At 40.2% G+C, this 17,223-nt stretch overlaps 1 long non-coding RNA gene across 1 annotated transcript in view; it reads left to right on the forward strand.

Annotated features, from left to right (window-relative positions):
• LOC118009329 overlaps positions 1–17,223 on the forward strand; it is a 223,609-nt gene that overhangs the window by 50,308 nt on the left and 156,078 nt on the right. Inside the window, exon 7 of the long non-coding RNA XR_004678885.1 lies at positions 485–702. This is a non-coding gene — a long non-coding RNA (uncharacterized LOC118009329). The remainder of the gene's footprint in view (positions 1–484; positions 703–17,223) is intronic.

Raw genomic sequence — 17,223 nt, forward strand, 5'->3', positions numbered from 1 at the left:
CTCATGAATAAATAAATAAAATCTTTAAAAAAAAATATTTTGGAAGTACACACACATACATATGCGCATAATCCAGTCAGATCATGTTGCATCTATAATTTTGTATCCTGGTTTTTCCACCTAGTATTAATATGTTGAGCCTTTCCCCATGTCGCTCAATGTTCTGCGAAGAACTCGATGTTGAAATCGCTAACTAGCTGAGATTCTCAGGTCGTTCCTTTTGGTTTTTATCGTTTGAATGATGAGCCCCGAGGACTGGATGAGGTGGAATAAAGCCTGCTACGGAATGAAAAGAAAGGGTGCCAAGGTTTGGCTGTGATCTGCGACGTCAGCCTGGAACGTTCGCTGACCACGGCAGTGGAGCGCTGTCAGTCTCCGGCCTGCAGCAACAGAGGGCGCCGAGGCAGGGGGCGGAAAGTCAATTCAAAGACACCACTAAATACAGTGTAACAGCTTCTTTTTTTTTTTTGGTCCTCTCTATCAGCATAAATTGACAGTGCAAAGCACCGTTCAGACCACAGACTGGTCCCTCCAAGCCGCCGCGAGACAGAGCCCTCAACTTCCGGGTGGGCGCAGAGGCAGAAGCGACGCTTCCGCGTTCAGACGCTCGTCATCCCGCCTGTCCCCCTTCGACGCACGGCGTTTAGGTCGTCCCTGTTTATTACTCTTCCGCCAGAAGCAGGGCCGTTAAGGGAGGAAGAGGTAAAACTGAAAACTGTCCACTTGGTTCCTTGCTAATCAGTTCTGCTTCAGAGGTGCGATGAAAAACGGGGTCAAGTAATCGAAGCACTTGCCTTCATCTGCTTCCGAGTTCTGTGAGTTCTGTGTCGCCCTAGATACTTGAGAAGCTTGCAGAGTTAGAAGCACCGACATAAGCTCAAAGATGCAAGTCAAAATCAGCCTCGCGGCCAGTTGATCCCTTGGGGCTGCGTAGCATCTTAGCCTGGTAGGTCAGAGGGGACCCCACTTCTGAAGGGGGCGGAGCGGATGGGGCTGAGGCGCAGGTGACACCCAGCCTCCCTCCGGTGCTCGGGCACAACCACGCCGTTCCTCCCCTCTTCCCCCACTTCCTCAGATGCCTCAGAGTATGTTGTTCATTAAAGAAACTAATTCTACCTCTGTTCCAATGAATTAAACAGAATTCAGGTAGGGAGCATGGTACTTTGGGAGAACAGAGAGTTTATGTAATGATTCCAGGAAATGTTCCTGAGTCCGATAAATACTCACAAGGTACTGAGAGCAATAAAGATGCAGGGGTGTTTCGCTTTCTTTGTGTTTTCATTGTGAGTTCGGTTGATGATAAGTCTGTTGCCAGCAGGGTATGGTTTCCTCCTGTGCAGGAATGCCAAATTTGCAGTGCTTGGTGGGGAATGAGCTGGGAATGTGATTTCTTCCTTTCTTGAGCAATTTTCTGCCTGCCTGCATGAAATGCTAATGAACGTCTCACACATGACAGAGCAATGAGATATATCCTTCCTTTGCTATTTTTGGCAGATTCTGACTTTACAAAGTTTAGGTCTTAATGCAATGGTGACAAGACACTTATAGTAGACCCTTCTTCCTCCTCCCCCAAATCTGTGCTCTGGCTTCTCCTCTCCCTGCAAAGAGCAGATGTGCTGAGTCTCTGATTTCAAATGAGCTCTATATTGCTGTGGTGCCCCGGCATCCCATCTTCTTCCACCGTGCCTCTGTGTCCAAGTCTGGGAAAAGTCTAGCTCCAGCCAAGTAAGTCTTGAATTTCAATCTCAGACCAGTTCAGACGTTTATTATTATTTGTAAATAATAAAATAGCATTAAAGCCTGACTTTCTTTCTTTATTATTTTAACCAGTTGGGGGTGGGATAGGGCGAAAATAGGGAGTTGAACATGCTTGTGGGCTGCAGGTTAAATGCTTCAATGAGTTGATCATTATACCATGAAATGAATACGCTTGTAGGAGGGACTAAAGGGAAATGACTTCTGGTAATCCACTTTGGATTTAGGGACTTGGCTGATTGGTGGTGCCAGTGGGAGAGTGTTGTTTGGGGCATGGTGGCCTTCGCTGGTGGAATTGATGGGTGGTCCTCTGATACTCTTGCCACCTCGGCAGCAGGTCCACATCAGCTTTGGTAAGTGACAGAAGAGTGTATGAGGCCCAAGGATGGAAGCTTGTGAACTGCAGAGACAAATGGAGATGCTGCTTTGGGGGAGGTCTTCTGTTAGTGTTGAGGATGAAGAGCCCAAGCGTGGGAGGTTGGGTTCATCCTGCTTCTTGTTTGCAACCCAAGACTGCCTGTGGCAATGGGTCACAATTTATTTCGGCTGCAGAAGCGTGAGAGAGACAAAAGAAGAAAGAGAAGGATTTTGCAAATGCAATAACATTAGAAACATCCGGGGCAAAGAGGAAGATGGGCCTGGGGATACATTCCCCAGTGTGAATCCAGCTCGTTCAGAGTCGCCTAGTTCTGAGGTTCAATTCGGCTTCCATATCTCCTTGTTTCCGTTCCATCTTCGCCTTCTGCTCTCCTCATTCATTTTCTCAGTGATCTCAGAAATTCTCATGTTTGATGTTAAAGTTGCTATCCAAAAGCCCATGGTTGCAGAATATGCCAGTTAAAAAGCCCTTTGATCACTCGTATGCCCAGGAAAAGATGCGTATCCTCTTTTGTTCTCTGTCACATAGGAAAGAAATGGAAAGATGTCACGATTGGATAAATAAAGTGGGGATATACTTGGTCTGCTATAGACCTGATCTCAGGAAGGCCTTGGGTGGTGAGCTCAGAATAATTATTAAGTACTGAGAAAGATGAGTTGGAAAGGTCCTAAAGTTTTCTGAAAGAGCTCCAATATTTGGACGGAAAAAAAAAAAAACTAATAAACTAGCATTTATGGCTGGAATAGCAAGGCTGTGAAAGTTTTACTGAAGATTATGAAAGTGTGAAGAATGTAGATTGGGTTGACCTGCGCTGGCCAAGCCAACAACACCAGGCAGGAGGTAAAACTTGAAGCTTATGAATCTATAGGATGTACTTCTCACAGAAGAAGAAGGATATGAAATATAAATGTATTCAAAAAGGATTTAGATGAATAACAATAATGGGTTATAAAGGAAGTTATAAGCATCGGGAGGGTACATTACCATCTCTGTTTATAATATTCTAAATATTATTTTTAACTAATTAAAAAAAACACATTCTTTTAGCAATTTAGAGAACATGAAAAGGAAGAAGAAAATAGAGATTAACTATAATCTCATTTTACTTTTAACATTTTGATGTATTTGCTTTCACTTTTTCCACACTATTTTAAAATCATCTTAACATGGCTGTGACGGCAATTTTGTATGCTGCTTTTATATTTTTATTTAAGCCGAAAGTTTTCTCAAGGCTCCAGGAAGTCTTTCTTTTAAATGTGATTTTAAGATGCCATTGACTTTAGGACACATTATTATTTTACATACTGCTATGAAAGGACAAAAATGTTTCTAATTAAGCTGTGACACAAAGCCTTAATGATCGCCTTCCATGAAAAATTTGTTGGTCATGCCAGCCTTTCAATTCTTTGACATTTCTTTCTAGTTCAGGGATTTGGCAATTCTTTTGCCTTTAGTTGCATTATGTGGCATGTAAAAGAAATACATATTTGCATATGCAATATATACATATATATTTGCATGTGCCTCAGAAAACAAAATGTAACATCTCTTCGTCTACTTATGTTCCATAAAGTACTCACATGATTTGTTGCTTTGGAACAAAATGTGGAATAGTGATCATTCCTCCTGTGATGACTATTTGCCTCACCAAGATAAAATTTACCCACTGCTGTTCTGTTTACATGCCTTTCTGTGTACACAAAACTTTTCGTCTCAATGCTGAATCACAGTGTTACTTCAAAGACATTTTAAGTAGCAGTGAAATCAACATGTGTAGTACCAACAACGTACATAATTCAGCTGAGGTGATGACAAGATGAACATCTGTGACCATGTTCATGCTTGCCTGGCACTGACAGCTACTTTTTGCCTACTGCGTGTCTGATGGGGATAGTAAAATGCTGGCTGACTAGACTACTAGAAGACATAGTTCAAGTTCAGAGAGGTTAACATGTGGAAAAAGGTGAATCTTAGCATCAATGGATGCACCTGAATTTTAATTAATCCTTTTGTTATCCTGGGTCTTTTATTTATAAAAGTTATGTATTTATAAAAGACGAACTTTTTTCTCTCATAATACAAATGTTTCTTTGCATTGGTGACTATTTCTTTGGGATAGATTCTGAGAAGTGGAATTATTCAGTCAAAGGATATAAACATTTTTAAGGTCTTTGATACACATTTCCAAAAAGCTTTACAGAAATTATATAGGCTTATGAACAATGTTATTTCGGTTTCCTAAACTTGTCTTTATGGAGGAAAGCTGTGGTAGGCAGCCGGCAAGACAGCATCAAAGATCCAAAGCGATGGCATGTGGTTTTGGGGCTAGGTCATACAAGATCTCAGCTCCCACCTTGCTCTTTTGGACCACATATTGTAGGGGAAGCCAGGAGTCATGTTAAGGGAATACTGCAGCCTCCAGAGAGGCCTCGTTAGGGAGGAACTGAGCCTTCCAATGAGTACCAACTTGTGAGTAAATCACCTTGAAAATGGATTCTTTTGTCCCAATTAGGTCTTCAGATGACTGTAATGTCTTGCAAAGAAAAACCACCGAGAGACTGCTTCTGGATTTCATGAAGGAGGAAAGTCTATATTAAATCCAGATTAGTATCATGTAATATTACAAACCTCTATCAAATTGCATTATCTTATATATTAAACAGAGCCATTTAGAATAATGCGCATTCCTTTTGATGTGGAATGTTTCCATTTTCCTTGAGTTGATATGTCTGATCTGTGTGGCTTTGGGTCTTTGCCTTGCAGATGCTTAATGTGGAAGGGATCCAAATGTATGTCAAATTGCATATTGCTAGATATTGAGAGTTCAAGACAAAACAGGAGGGTCAAATATCTGTGCGCTATGGAGGAAGATCACAGTAGCAATTTGATTCAATTAAATTCAAGAGTACTTACTGAGTGTTAACACAGCATGTGCTAGGTAGTACGAGTACAGTGGTCACAAAAACCGATGTTCATCCCAACTTCATGGAGCTTACAATCAAGAAGCACCATAACTCATTCCAAATTTCCTGAATTGTACCCTCATCTTCTGTCAAAAAATGTAGGTATCAAGGTGTTTGAAGGGTGCTGAAGTTGGGAAAGGAGTATAAAATGTTTCACTGGGAGTAGGAGTTTTTCTCTTTCTTATATAGAATTTCTTAGAATTCATTAGTTGACTCATTCTTTACCCTCAATCCTTGTGTGTGTGTGTGTGTGTGTGTGTGTGTTCTATGGTGTGTCAGGCACTGTTGGTCAGAAACTCCATATCTGCCCCTATGATGCCCAGCCAGAACAACATGTCACCAATATAATTTCCTAAAATTCTGAGTGTCAAACAGGGTCTGTCTGCTTACGTTATCCTGGGACCTCAAAGGTCTGGATTTCCTCCCAGGAATGGAAATACTGTTTGTGTTGGTGGTCACCCTCAGAGGTGGTGTGATACAGTGGACAGTTTTGGAAACTCGGAAATTTGGAATTATAAGAACTAGGTTTGAATCTCATTTTTCCATCTCTTTAGCTGAGTGTGATCTTAGGAAAAATGTTTAATTTTCTTGGTCATCATCTTTCATCATTTTTATAGCAACCTTATGATATAGATAAAATCAAGTCCATTTTATACTTGAGAAAACAGGAGTTTAGCAAGGTTAGGTAATTTTTCCAAGAGCCAGGGTTCAAATACCTAGAGTCTGACTTTAGTGTCCATACTTCAGGATATCTTTATGTCAATTATTAAGGGCTGAACACAGTATTTGGTGCATAGGAAATCTGCAATAAAGTATAGCTATTATTGTGGCTATTAGGACTGAGAACCAAGATAATGGAAGAATACTAATGGTGGAAACAAAACCTTAATGGCAGACCTGTACTTGAGTTATTTTGGAGTACAGAATCATTCTCCTTTGACCTCTGACCCCAACCACATGTAAGGCTAACCTTGATTAGAGTGGTAAATGTCAGTCATAATTGAAAGATCTAATTTTTATAATTCTATTTCCTCTGTGATGAAGAATTACACTTTTGACATTTTCAGTTAATGCTCTAGATAGCCGTAGATTGACATATCTGGTACTAGGGGCCTTAAACCAAGAGCTGAAATATAGAGATGAATCCATAATGAGTTATGGATCCTGTTAAAAGGTGAAAGTTAAAGAAAATGTCCTCAATTAGTGCTGTTTTGAGGTGTTTAAGAATGCTCATATTCTACATACATAAAAATAGGGTGAAATGTATCTAGATTTTCATAGATGACAATACATAAACAAACTCTTGGCAGTGATGAACTGTTATCTCTGGCTCAGCAGGGAGAAATGTGGTCGAAATTTCTTATCATTTCCTTCCCTATCTTATTAGCATTTCAGAGGTTAATCTTCTGTTAATGCATCTTCTCAGATAGCTTTCCTTTTTCACTCCCAAGTTTTATTTATTCATTTTTATCCACCAAAGAGAGATATTGTCCTCCTCTTTTTGGTTGCATTTAGGTAGGGAATTGATGTTGTACAAATATCATATTAAGAATGGCTTTCCGGGCACCTGGGTGGCTCAGTTGGTTGAGCGACTGCCTTCGGCTCAGGTCATGATCCTGGAGTCCCTGGATCGAGTCCCGCATCGGACTCCCTGCTTGGCAGGGAGCCTGCTTCTCCCTCTGACCCTCCTCCCTCTCATGCTCTCTGTCTCTCATTCTCTCTCTCTCAAACAAATAAATAAAATCTAAAAAAAAAAAAAAAAAATGGCTTTCCCATTCCATCTTTTTTTCAAGTTTTCTGTTGCATCTGTTGCATCTGAAATTGTTTCTGGAGAGGATTAAAAAAATCATTTTATGGCCATAATCATAACAAAAACTATTGCAATTATTTTTCCTTCTTTGAAAGAGAACCAAACCTCATTTTTTTCTGTATGATTTTGACCCAAATCATCTTGTTTGTGTAGCCAGACAGGGCAGTGACTTGGCCATAAACATATCCACGCTTACAAGTCTCTGGGGAGGTGGAAGAGCTTGAGATACGGCCACCAAAACATGTGTTCTGGTTACCAACAGGACTATGAAAATTGAATTCAAATTATATCTGTTAATGGACCCATTTAAATAATAGTGCTTTAAAATTATGCTAAATAAAGATTAACTTCTCCAGGGGCTGTTGGCAACACCTAACGGCTTGGGTTTGCAGATTTGTGTCAGATTCCAAAGGGACAATGAAACATAAAAATCTCAATCAAAATATTTCTGTTTTTAAAGGAAGAGGAGAAGAGAACTCATTGCTTTATACTTACATAAACACTTATAAACATGCAAGGAAACCAGTTCTGTTTCTAGAGTATATGTCAGTTCTTTTGAGATGAGAAAAGTCAGACTTTTGGCCTGGGACCTAATTGAAATCATTTATTATTCACGATTTAGTGTTTTTGTTTTTGTTTGTTTTTAGAGTTGATTAGTCTTCGAGATCAAAGACTAATAATAAAAAAGAACTTTTCCTTTAATTTTACACTACTTAAATGAGAATATACTGTGGATTTTGTCAAAAAAGAAATAAGTAGATTTGAAAATCTAGGACATCCTGCTCATCTGGAATGTGGTTAGGTCCAGTCCATCATCGCCCTTTAAATATTTTTTCTAAATAAATTTAGACAAGTGAATGAATCTAAAATATTTTGTTGGGGAATTATCAAGAAACTCCAAAGTTGTGACTCTTAGTGTGTATTTATTGAAAACTGTAAGAGCCAAGAAAGGGAGAGCCAATTTTAGGAGCCTAAGAATATATAATTAAATCACTCTTTGTTCATAAAAGTGACTGAGGGCTAACAGAATCCACTTTCATCTCTCATGTGATGCTGTTCGTGATAGAGACAATTCATATGATATAGAAGTTAACCTGCCTCATGAAAAAAATGTAATGCAGTTTTCTGTTTCTGTTACTGAACTACAATCCTTTCAAACTCTTCAGCCCAGTGCATTTATCCCTACTAGAGAGCTCTATCAGAGCCCCCTTGTAATCTGTGTGGGTAGACAGGCATAAAAGTACCACAGAGTTATTAATGATGGGGGAAATGGAAGATTAACTTCTTTCTTAAAAACTGAAAGGCACCACAGAACATGTTCTTTGATTTTACCCAGGTATGAGGGTCTGGAAAATGTCTTATTGAAATTACAGGTATTTTTTATGGGGCTCCTAAATCTGTCTTATATTGTTTCCTCCCATATGTTTATTGTCAACTAATAGCTTAGAACTGATGAGCTGTGTGGAAATGTTTTGTAAAGCTGCCGCTCTTCCTTTCTGACAACTGTTTCTTTTAACTCAAACCTCTTCTTAAAAAAAATACAATTTGGTGACAGCATTGATGGACATAGAGGGTATTATGCTAAGTGAAATAAGTCAGAGAAAGACAAACACCGTATGGTGTTTATATTTGGAATTTGAAAAACAAAACAAGTGAACAAACAAAACAAAACAGAAACAGACTCATAAATACAGAGAACAAACTGGTGATTGCCAGGGAGGGGGGGAGTGGGGGATGGATGAAATAAATAGATGAAGGGGATTAAGAGGTACAAACTTCCAGATAATGAAATAAGTCATAGAGATGTAAAGTACAGTATAAGGAACATAGCCAATAAAATAATAATTTTGCATGGTGACAGATGCTAACTAGACTTATCAAGGTGGTCGTTTTGCATTGTATATAAATGTCAAATCACTGTGTTGTACACCCAAAACTAATATAACATTGTATGTCAATCATACTTCAATTAAAAAGAATACCATTTATGTGCACATCTTTTGTCTACAAAATATGGCCAGTAAGTGCACTTTTACATGATATGAAAGGGGGTTTAGTTAAATTTAGTTTCTTTTGTGGTGATTAAAATGATGTGACATGCTTGTGTTTTGGGAAGATCACTCGGGCCAGAGTGAGGGAAATGGGGGAGGAATAGCAGTGACCTGAGTGAAGGTGGCAGGAGGAGGATGGCTAAGAGGGAACAGAATTCAAGGATGTTCTAGGAAATAGATTTATTGGAAGGGTGTATTGAGAGGGGAAAGAGGATTTTCTTATGGCTCAAAAGTGCCTTCCTTGGATGATGGTAAATTCCATTCAGTGAGCTCAGGGATGCAGAGGAAGGATGTCACTTTGGCACGTTGAGATTGAGATGTGCATGTGGTCCATCTGATCCATGCATGTGGTTCAGTTAGGACTTGAGCTTGAAACAGAAATCTGCACTGAAGATTCAGCCTGGGTGGTGTTCATTTATGAGACAGCCGCGAGTGTGTGGTTTGGGAAGAGAAGGAAGGGAAGGAAGGAAAATGACAAAATCCAAACACAAAAGGGTGGGTCGAGGAGGAGGAGGTTGGGAGATGGAAGTATCAGAGAAGGGAGGCAAGGGTGTGTAGTCTCCACACCGATCGCATGAGGAATGGTTGAGTGACTGGGTCAACTTTGGCTCTAGGGAGAGCAGATCCTTTCGAGGGTAGAATAGTGTGCCTTTCAGTCTTTTTATTTTTATTATTATTATTTTTAAAAGATTTTATTTATTTATTTAAGAGAGAAAGAGAGAGAGCATGAGCAGGGGGTTGGGGAGAGGCAGAAGGAGAAGCAGGCTCCCTGCTGAGCAGAGAACCTGACACAGGGCTCGATTCCACCCCCTGGGATCATGACCTGAGCTGAAGCCAGATGCATAACCAACTGAGCCACTCAGGCGTCCCCCTTTCCGTCTTTTTAAAGAAGGACTAGATTCAGTTTGTGCTGTTCCCGAGGAACTTTGTGGAAGTCAATTCTGCTTTGTTTATGGAAGTATTTTCAGAGTAGAAACACAACATGGGATGTAATCACCTCAAAGCATCCACAGCTGCCTCTCTGTTAAAGGTGCACCAGCTAAGATGTAAGTCCTGATTGGAGGGGGCTGGGTGGGTATGCTAGATGACATCTAAGATTCTCTGAAGCCTGACAGTTGATAAAGAGACTATAAATTCATACTTTTTATGAAAGTGTTTTTGCCAAATTTAAGCTCAGCTTCAAGTACTATGCTGTGGTGACAGAGCATGCATGCCCAGTGAAGGAAAGTGGTCTTTCCCCTTCATGCTGTCCCCAAATAGTGATGCTTTAGTCTCCTTTCCCCACGTTGTAATATTACAGGCTTAGAAATTCCATGAGTTAACCATTCCGAGGATAGATCAGACAATCTTTCTTGCATTATTATCCGATTTGAATTTGAAAATAAGAAGGTATGTTTACAGTTGTTTGTAGTCTAATAGTGTACAGTTGATGAATATTGTTTTTTTTCCCAGCAAAGATACGATCTTTTATAATACAGACTTGTTTCTATGCTAATTCCATATCAGAACCTGAATGTATCTTAGAGAGGTTCACTCTTATTATGGCACCATCATGCCTTAGCTATTGTACCAAAGAAGACTCAGACAAAAACATCCGTTGTTCATGGGGAATCTTTGAGAATACATTATTAGGTGGAAATAACCACACGTGTACACCACATTTGATCCTATCAGCAACAGGCAGGTGTGGCAGCGTTAGCAAGGATAAGACTTATTTTACAGAAAAACATCTCTGATGGGACATGTTGACCAAAGGTTGGGATGAGGACTAGGAGTAGACTTGACTGGAAGTGGAGTTGTTCATATAATTTCTCGCTCTCAGTTCCAGACTTTATTATACTAAATTACAATTTGCATCATTCAAATGCAAATGAATTCTCAAAAGCCCTGTGTGGGTTTCATGTAATTCTTTTTGGGCAAGAGATGCTCAGTGTTTCACTTATTTGAAAGAATCCCGTGATGCAACGGATTCCAAGAAAAAAAAATGTGAATTTGAAAGTGCTCGTCCCATTGGAAGGGCTGGTATAATCATATCAAATTCACATCTGGTTTTATTTTGCTGACTGTCTCTCCCCTTGGCTTCCCTAAAGTATATGTGACTTATGGAATATAATGCTCTTTACTTGACTTTGCCTTGTTCCCCAGGGTCTGAATCCTCCTAGAATTATGATCCCACTTAAATATTGACTATAAAAGTGAGGAACACAGTGGAAAGTTTTGAAAAGCATAACAAGCTAACAATGTTATTATGAAAATGTGGAAATTCATTCAATAGTAACACTTCATTTTTGGCCTTTTTGAACCAATCTTGCAGCCGACCAAACTGCTCATGATGCAGGACATTTCATAAGTCACCAAACCTCCCTTGGCAGTTTAATATCTTTTGTTCTAGAAGGTAAGAAAATATTCACACAGCTTTTAATGCTCTCCAGCTGTTCATGGGTAAAGAACTCAACAGGAGGCTCATAGGGAGAAAACCATGCTTGGTTTAAATTCTAAAGTAGACTCTACAAAAAACCCGACTCTCTTTGGCCTCTGCTTTTGGGAAATGATCTTCTCTCATCAGCCCCGTGACACGTGTACTACTTCACAGAGCTTTTCAGTGGTGGTCCTGTGGTCACTGGCTCAGGTCACTTAGAGAAAAACTAACTGGTGCGAGCTTCCCTTCAGATTTTTTTCTGACCAGGCTCTTCCAGATGGAGAACATGGTGTAGTTCTCAACAGGTTCTGTGGAGAATTTGGTCATGCAGGATGCTTGGTGAAAAAGGTGGCATGGGACAAATCAGGCTGGGAAACAAATGTAGAGCTTATGATTAGAGATGGCATATTAAAGGGTCTGAGAAATTCTGCAGTAAAGAATTCTTCTTTAAACTCTGTTTAACCCACTAGTAGGATGTAGTAATTAAGAGTGCCGACTTTGAGCACAGACTTGGACTGAAATCCCAGGCTCACTATTAGCCATGAAACTTGGGCAAAATACTTCCCTGTACGATGGGAATCTTCTTCTTCTTCTTCTTTTTAAAGATTTTATTTATTTTTGAGTGAGAGAGAGAGAGAGAGAGTGTGTGTGTGTGTGTGAGCGGGGGGAGGGGCAGAGGGAGAGCGAGAGAGAAAATCTCAAGCAGACTCCCTGCTGGGCACAGAGCCTGATGTGGGGCTCGATCTCGTGACCCAGAGATCACGACCTGAACCGAAATCATGAGCCGGACCCTCAACCAACTGAGCCACCCAGGCGCCCCTGATGGGAATCTTCCAACCCCATTGTAGCAGTGGGAATAATGAGTTTCAGTTCATAGGGCTTATTGTGTATGGCAAATAATATAGTGTTATGAAGAACATTTGGCAGAGTGCCAGGATCAGAGTCCACACTCAGTTGCTTGTTTCTAGTATAATATCATTATCTTATTTGAATGCATGACTCTGGGGGCAACACACAAGAGACTACTCTTCTAAGGAAACCAGATGGGGAATATTGATCTGATAGATTGAGACCTGTATCAATACTTTTAAAGAACTGAGGGAGCCGGTATCCATGATGTCATGAGAATTCTCCAAGTTGGCTGATATTTCTCTCCCAGTATTGTTTCGTAGAGAAAATATATAGAATTTGGGGTGCTTAATGTGAAATTGACTGTAAATATATTACTCAAAGGTTGTTAGAAACAAGGCCTATTTTCTGTCTTGAATATCAAAAGCTGAATTCTAGGACGTAAACATCCAGAGAGAAGCCCCAAGAGAGTGAGGAAGAAGGGAAGTTTGTTTCCTCATGTAAAGAAGAAGTTAATGGAGAATTTGAACACTTGTGGGAACAGTACTGAAGCCGAGTTATCTCTTAGAACAGAGATGAGGTAACAAGGCTGATTATGAATAAGGCTCCAGTAGGTAATTAGTTTTTAAGCCCAAGTGAAACGGAGGGAAGTTTTGTGTTCAATTCCAGTAACAGCCCTTTTTAGTTTTCTGCTTGCCCTCTGAGCTACCTCCTACCCTTTTCTTAATTCCTTCTCACCCTAGACACCCTGTTCAGATGAAATAAAATCTTATGGAAACCTGCTCTTAGCTCAACTTTTGAAAGGATCTAATGGTTAATTTGTGTGGAAGTATAAAATGGCATTTCTCAACCTTCGCGCTATTGACATTATGGACTGGATAATTTTTGACTGGCGGGGGGCTGTCCTGTGCATTGTAGGATGTTTAACCGAATCTCTGGCTTCTTCCCACTAGATGCCAGGGGCACCCTTCACCTTCATAGTAACTACCAACAATATCTCCGGTCATTGTTGAATGATTCCTGGAGGGCACTATCCCTCTCTCCCCTCATGGAGAACCACCGAGTACAAAGGTTTTACAGCAGTTAAATCCATACCACTCTTGGAGTTAGAGTCCCTTTTTATCATATGTCATTTCTTAATTACCCAAGGTGGAACTGTGAACAGAAAATTCATTTATAAGATGATGGTCAGGGAAGAATGATTTTATGCAATCAAATCAAAAAGGAAGATGTCTCCTTTATTTAAACCACATAGGCCAAACCTGTGAGACTGGGTCAACTCTCCTCCTCAGCAGATGGCTTGACACAGGTTTGAGGCTTTGTCCTCATCTGTATTAAAATCTGAAGCCTAGGGCACCTGGGTGGCTCAGTCAGTTAAGCGTCCAACTCTTGATCTCAGGGTCGTGAGTTCAAGCCCTTGGCTGGGCTCCACACTGGGTTTAGAGCCTACTTAAAAAAAAAAAAATGGAAGCCTATTTCCCCACCCTTCACTCCAAATATTTTTAATGGTTGAGCATTAAACAATGAATAGGGTCTCTGATCGTCTACCTGACTTAGTCATTAACAAAGCAAAATAGTTGGACGGCTAGTTTCTTGGCCTCTGGTAATCGAATTAGGCTTATTGTTCAACAAACCCTATGGCAGAGCAGCATTTTCAACAAAGGCAAAAAATAAATTCTAAATTGGTGATATTTCAGGGTGTCTTTAAATACCCATTTGGCATTGAATCCCAAAGAATAAGGGCTGAAGCCCAAAGACTGCTGGTTTTTTTTTTTTTTTCTAATTTGCATTTGGCTTTTTGCTTGTCGGATCTTTTTGCATGCCTGCCTCCCTTCCCCGCCTCACTTGCGGCCTGCTCTGGGAACTTTCGTTTTAACAAAGAGGAACACGTACTGTGCAATGAAAACATTGGCTCTAAATCATTTCAGCTATAAAATGTAGCTGTTTGGAGCCCCGTAATTGGGCCTGTGGTTCTGAAAATAAGAAGGACTGCCAACATCTGAATGTGTTGGTTAATTGGTCCATGGGGAGAGACCCCGGGAGTGTCCAAGAGACCAGTTTTTGACTTTGTTATTGTTCTGGTTTTTCTATGGGACCTGCAGTATTCCCTTGCTAATCATTTACCACCACTAACTGTTTATTTTGTGTGGTAGAATACCATTGGTACCACAGAATTCATAATTCTGACACGGGGGCGGGGGGAAGGCTCGAATGCTTGGCAGGCAAAAATATATATGCTTTGTAGAGTCAGCGCAAAATAAGAGGGAACGTTTCTTTATGGCCACAGCGTGGCTTGGGCCACCAGCTACAATGTTATCTGTGAAAAGCAGGTTCGTAGCCGTGCAAAATCCTTGTGTTGGTCACAGAGCAAATAAATAACTCATTTATTTTAGATATTTGAAATGTGCTCAGAATTCTCATTGCTTCATGAAATCCATAGTTTAAGGATGTATATAAATGTGCAGACTTGTTAAAACAGTCAAAGCATTAGTGACCTGATACTTGTTTCAATGATTTGTTCTCTGAAAGTCAGATATTAAGGAGATAGTCTGTTCTGTGAAGTTTGAGAGTATGAATTCCTTGCAAGGAGATAAAAAGAGGGTTTAGTCCTCTTTCCATTTTGCCAAACCTGAGAGAATGTGTTAAAATCTATATAACCTTGCATTTTTCTTTTTTAGTTAATAAATGTTAATTCTGAGACGAAGAAATGTGGTTCCAGGGATGTTGGGGGTGTCCATTCCAGAAACAAAGGGAGGTCAGAGTTGAAGTGAGCTTAACCAATGGTTGACTGCCAACTTCTCCTTGGGAGTATGGACGTGGTATAAGGGCATTTCTGCGGGCTAGAGTCTGATATCTCTAGTACCCAGCATCACAGGGCACTCAGTAAATCCTGCCTGAACTAGTTAATAGCAGTCACATATTATTCCTTCTTGGCTAACAGGCCAAAAGGGCTCAAGAAGGTGGACAGTGAGGGGCAGGTACGATGCGTCAGCCTCATGGAGAATGGATCATAAAGAAGATTGATTCTTTGGATGAAATCGGTAGAAAGTTTATTTAAAGTAGCTGAATTGAAAGAGGGGGAATTTATTAATTACTGAGGGGGTCTTGCTAAACCCAGGGGCAGGAATTTAGTTAAGACTCTGGAATTAACTAGAAGCAGAGGCTTAACAATCACCCAAACATGCCCTCCAGTCCTTGATTCTGTTTGTTTCTGTTCAGCTGCGCCTTCCTCTATTTGAACATTAGATTTTTCTGCCTCTCTTTTACCCATAGTAAGAAACATGACTGATATTAAGATGTCAGCATCCAAACTTTTCTTTTTAAGGCCTCAAATCTCTGGGCACTGGGTCTAAAAATCCTACAGAAGGATCTCATTGGCCAAGTTCAGATTAGAGTCAGTCTTGCTCCATTGAATAGGATCAGTGGTGAGATGTCTTGCTATCAACAGGAAGGCTCAGGCATTAGCTTGGGACAAAGATAGTGTGTAGACAGGAGCATTGGATTGATGGTATCCTAAGTGTCCACAAGTTTCAACATAATCCAAATTATAAGTGATGTAGAAGAAAAAATAACTTTTACTCACAGGGAGGTTAACTATCTGTAAAGAGAGAAATTAGGAAATACACTAGTCACTTCATAGGAATTCATTAAGGGCTACCATGTGCTGTTGAAGAAGTGAGATGAAATCAGAAATGGCTTATGTGGAAGGAAAGATTTGAATCTGACCTGGAAGGATGTGGATGTGGATGTGGATCTGGAGAGGTAGAAGAGAGAGAAGAAGGCTTTCCAGACAAGGACTACACAAAAAGGCCAGAGGCACTAATAAGCTCCACATTGGTGGCAGGGAGCACCGGCCTGATTGTATTTAGATTTGCCTACGGCAAATGTGCAAGATACATTTGGATCATTAGGGTGGCACCATATTGTAGAGGGCCCTGTCCGGTGGGCAGAGAATTTAGATTTGGCAAGCAAGAACGGAACAGTAAAGATTTTTGAAGAAAGAGTAATATGATAAAAGAGAAGTTTTAGATGGTGCTGGTGATAGGAGTGTTTCAGACATGATGGCCAAGATGCTGAAGGCAGGACGGCTTCCTAGGACACAGAGCATAAAATACAGAGTCTCAGACCTCATTCCTGCTACTGAATCAGAATCTCTGTGGTGAGGGCTGGGAGTCCCTATGTTTGGAAAATTCCTCAGGTAGCAAATGCTGAGGATATACCTTAATGATTACTGTTCTGCTATTTTTCAGTTTGGGTGGTGAGAAACTAAACTTTTTGAAGTAGGAAAATGATATCGTCCTTTGAGAAGTACAGTTCATTCTTCACGAATGGGAGGAATGGGAAAGGAGAGGAAAACAATCAATAATCTGGAATCTTAGCTAATTTAAGACTAAGGTCAACTTTTTTTTTTTAAGATTTATTTATTTATTTTAGAGAGAGAGCATGAGTGGGAGGGGCAGAGGGAAAAGAAGAGAGAATCTCAGGCAGACTCTGCACTGAACGCAGAGCCCTACACGGGGCTCCATCCCAGGACCCTGACATTAAGACCTGAGTCGAAACCAACAGTTGGATGCTTAACCAACTGTGTCATCCAGGTTCCCTGACTAAGGTCAACTCTTAATGATCCAGTTTCCTCCTGCTTTTATTTATTTAATAAGTTATTTCTGTAATTCTTTTCCTTTTATTTTTTTGTAATTTTTTTTGGTAATTATTTTAAAAGAACATAATGATCACCTATGAGTCCACCATCCAAAGCAGAAGCTGGGACCCTGGTTGTTGCCAAATATAACCTGTTCTTCCATCCCCATCATTGTCTGGATGTTTTCTCCCAAAGGTAACCATCATCCTGAGTCTCATGTTCACTGTTTTCTTTATATAATTTATCATATGTGTTACTGTTGATTGTATGCGTTATTGTTGTGTTCCTAAAAGGCATATGCAGTTTGTAATTTTCTTGACTTTGTAAAAAAGGCAGCATGCTGTAAGCAGTATTTGGA

The sequence above is a fragment of the Mirounga leonina genome, unplaced genomic scaffold (assembly GCF_011800145.1).
Source record: "Mirounga leonina isolate KUSES-001 unplaced genomic scaffold, KU_Mleo_1.0 Mir_127, whole genome shotgun sequence".
Taxonomy (NCBI): domain Eukaryota; kingdom Metazoa; phylum Chordata; class Mammalia; order Carnivora; family Phocidae; genus Mirounga; species Mirounga leonina.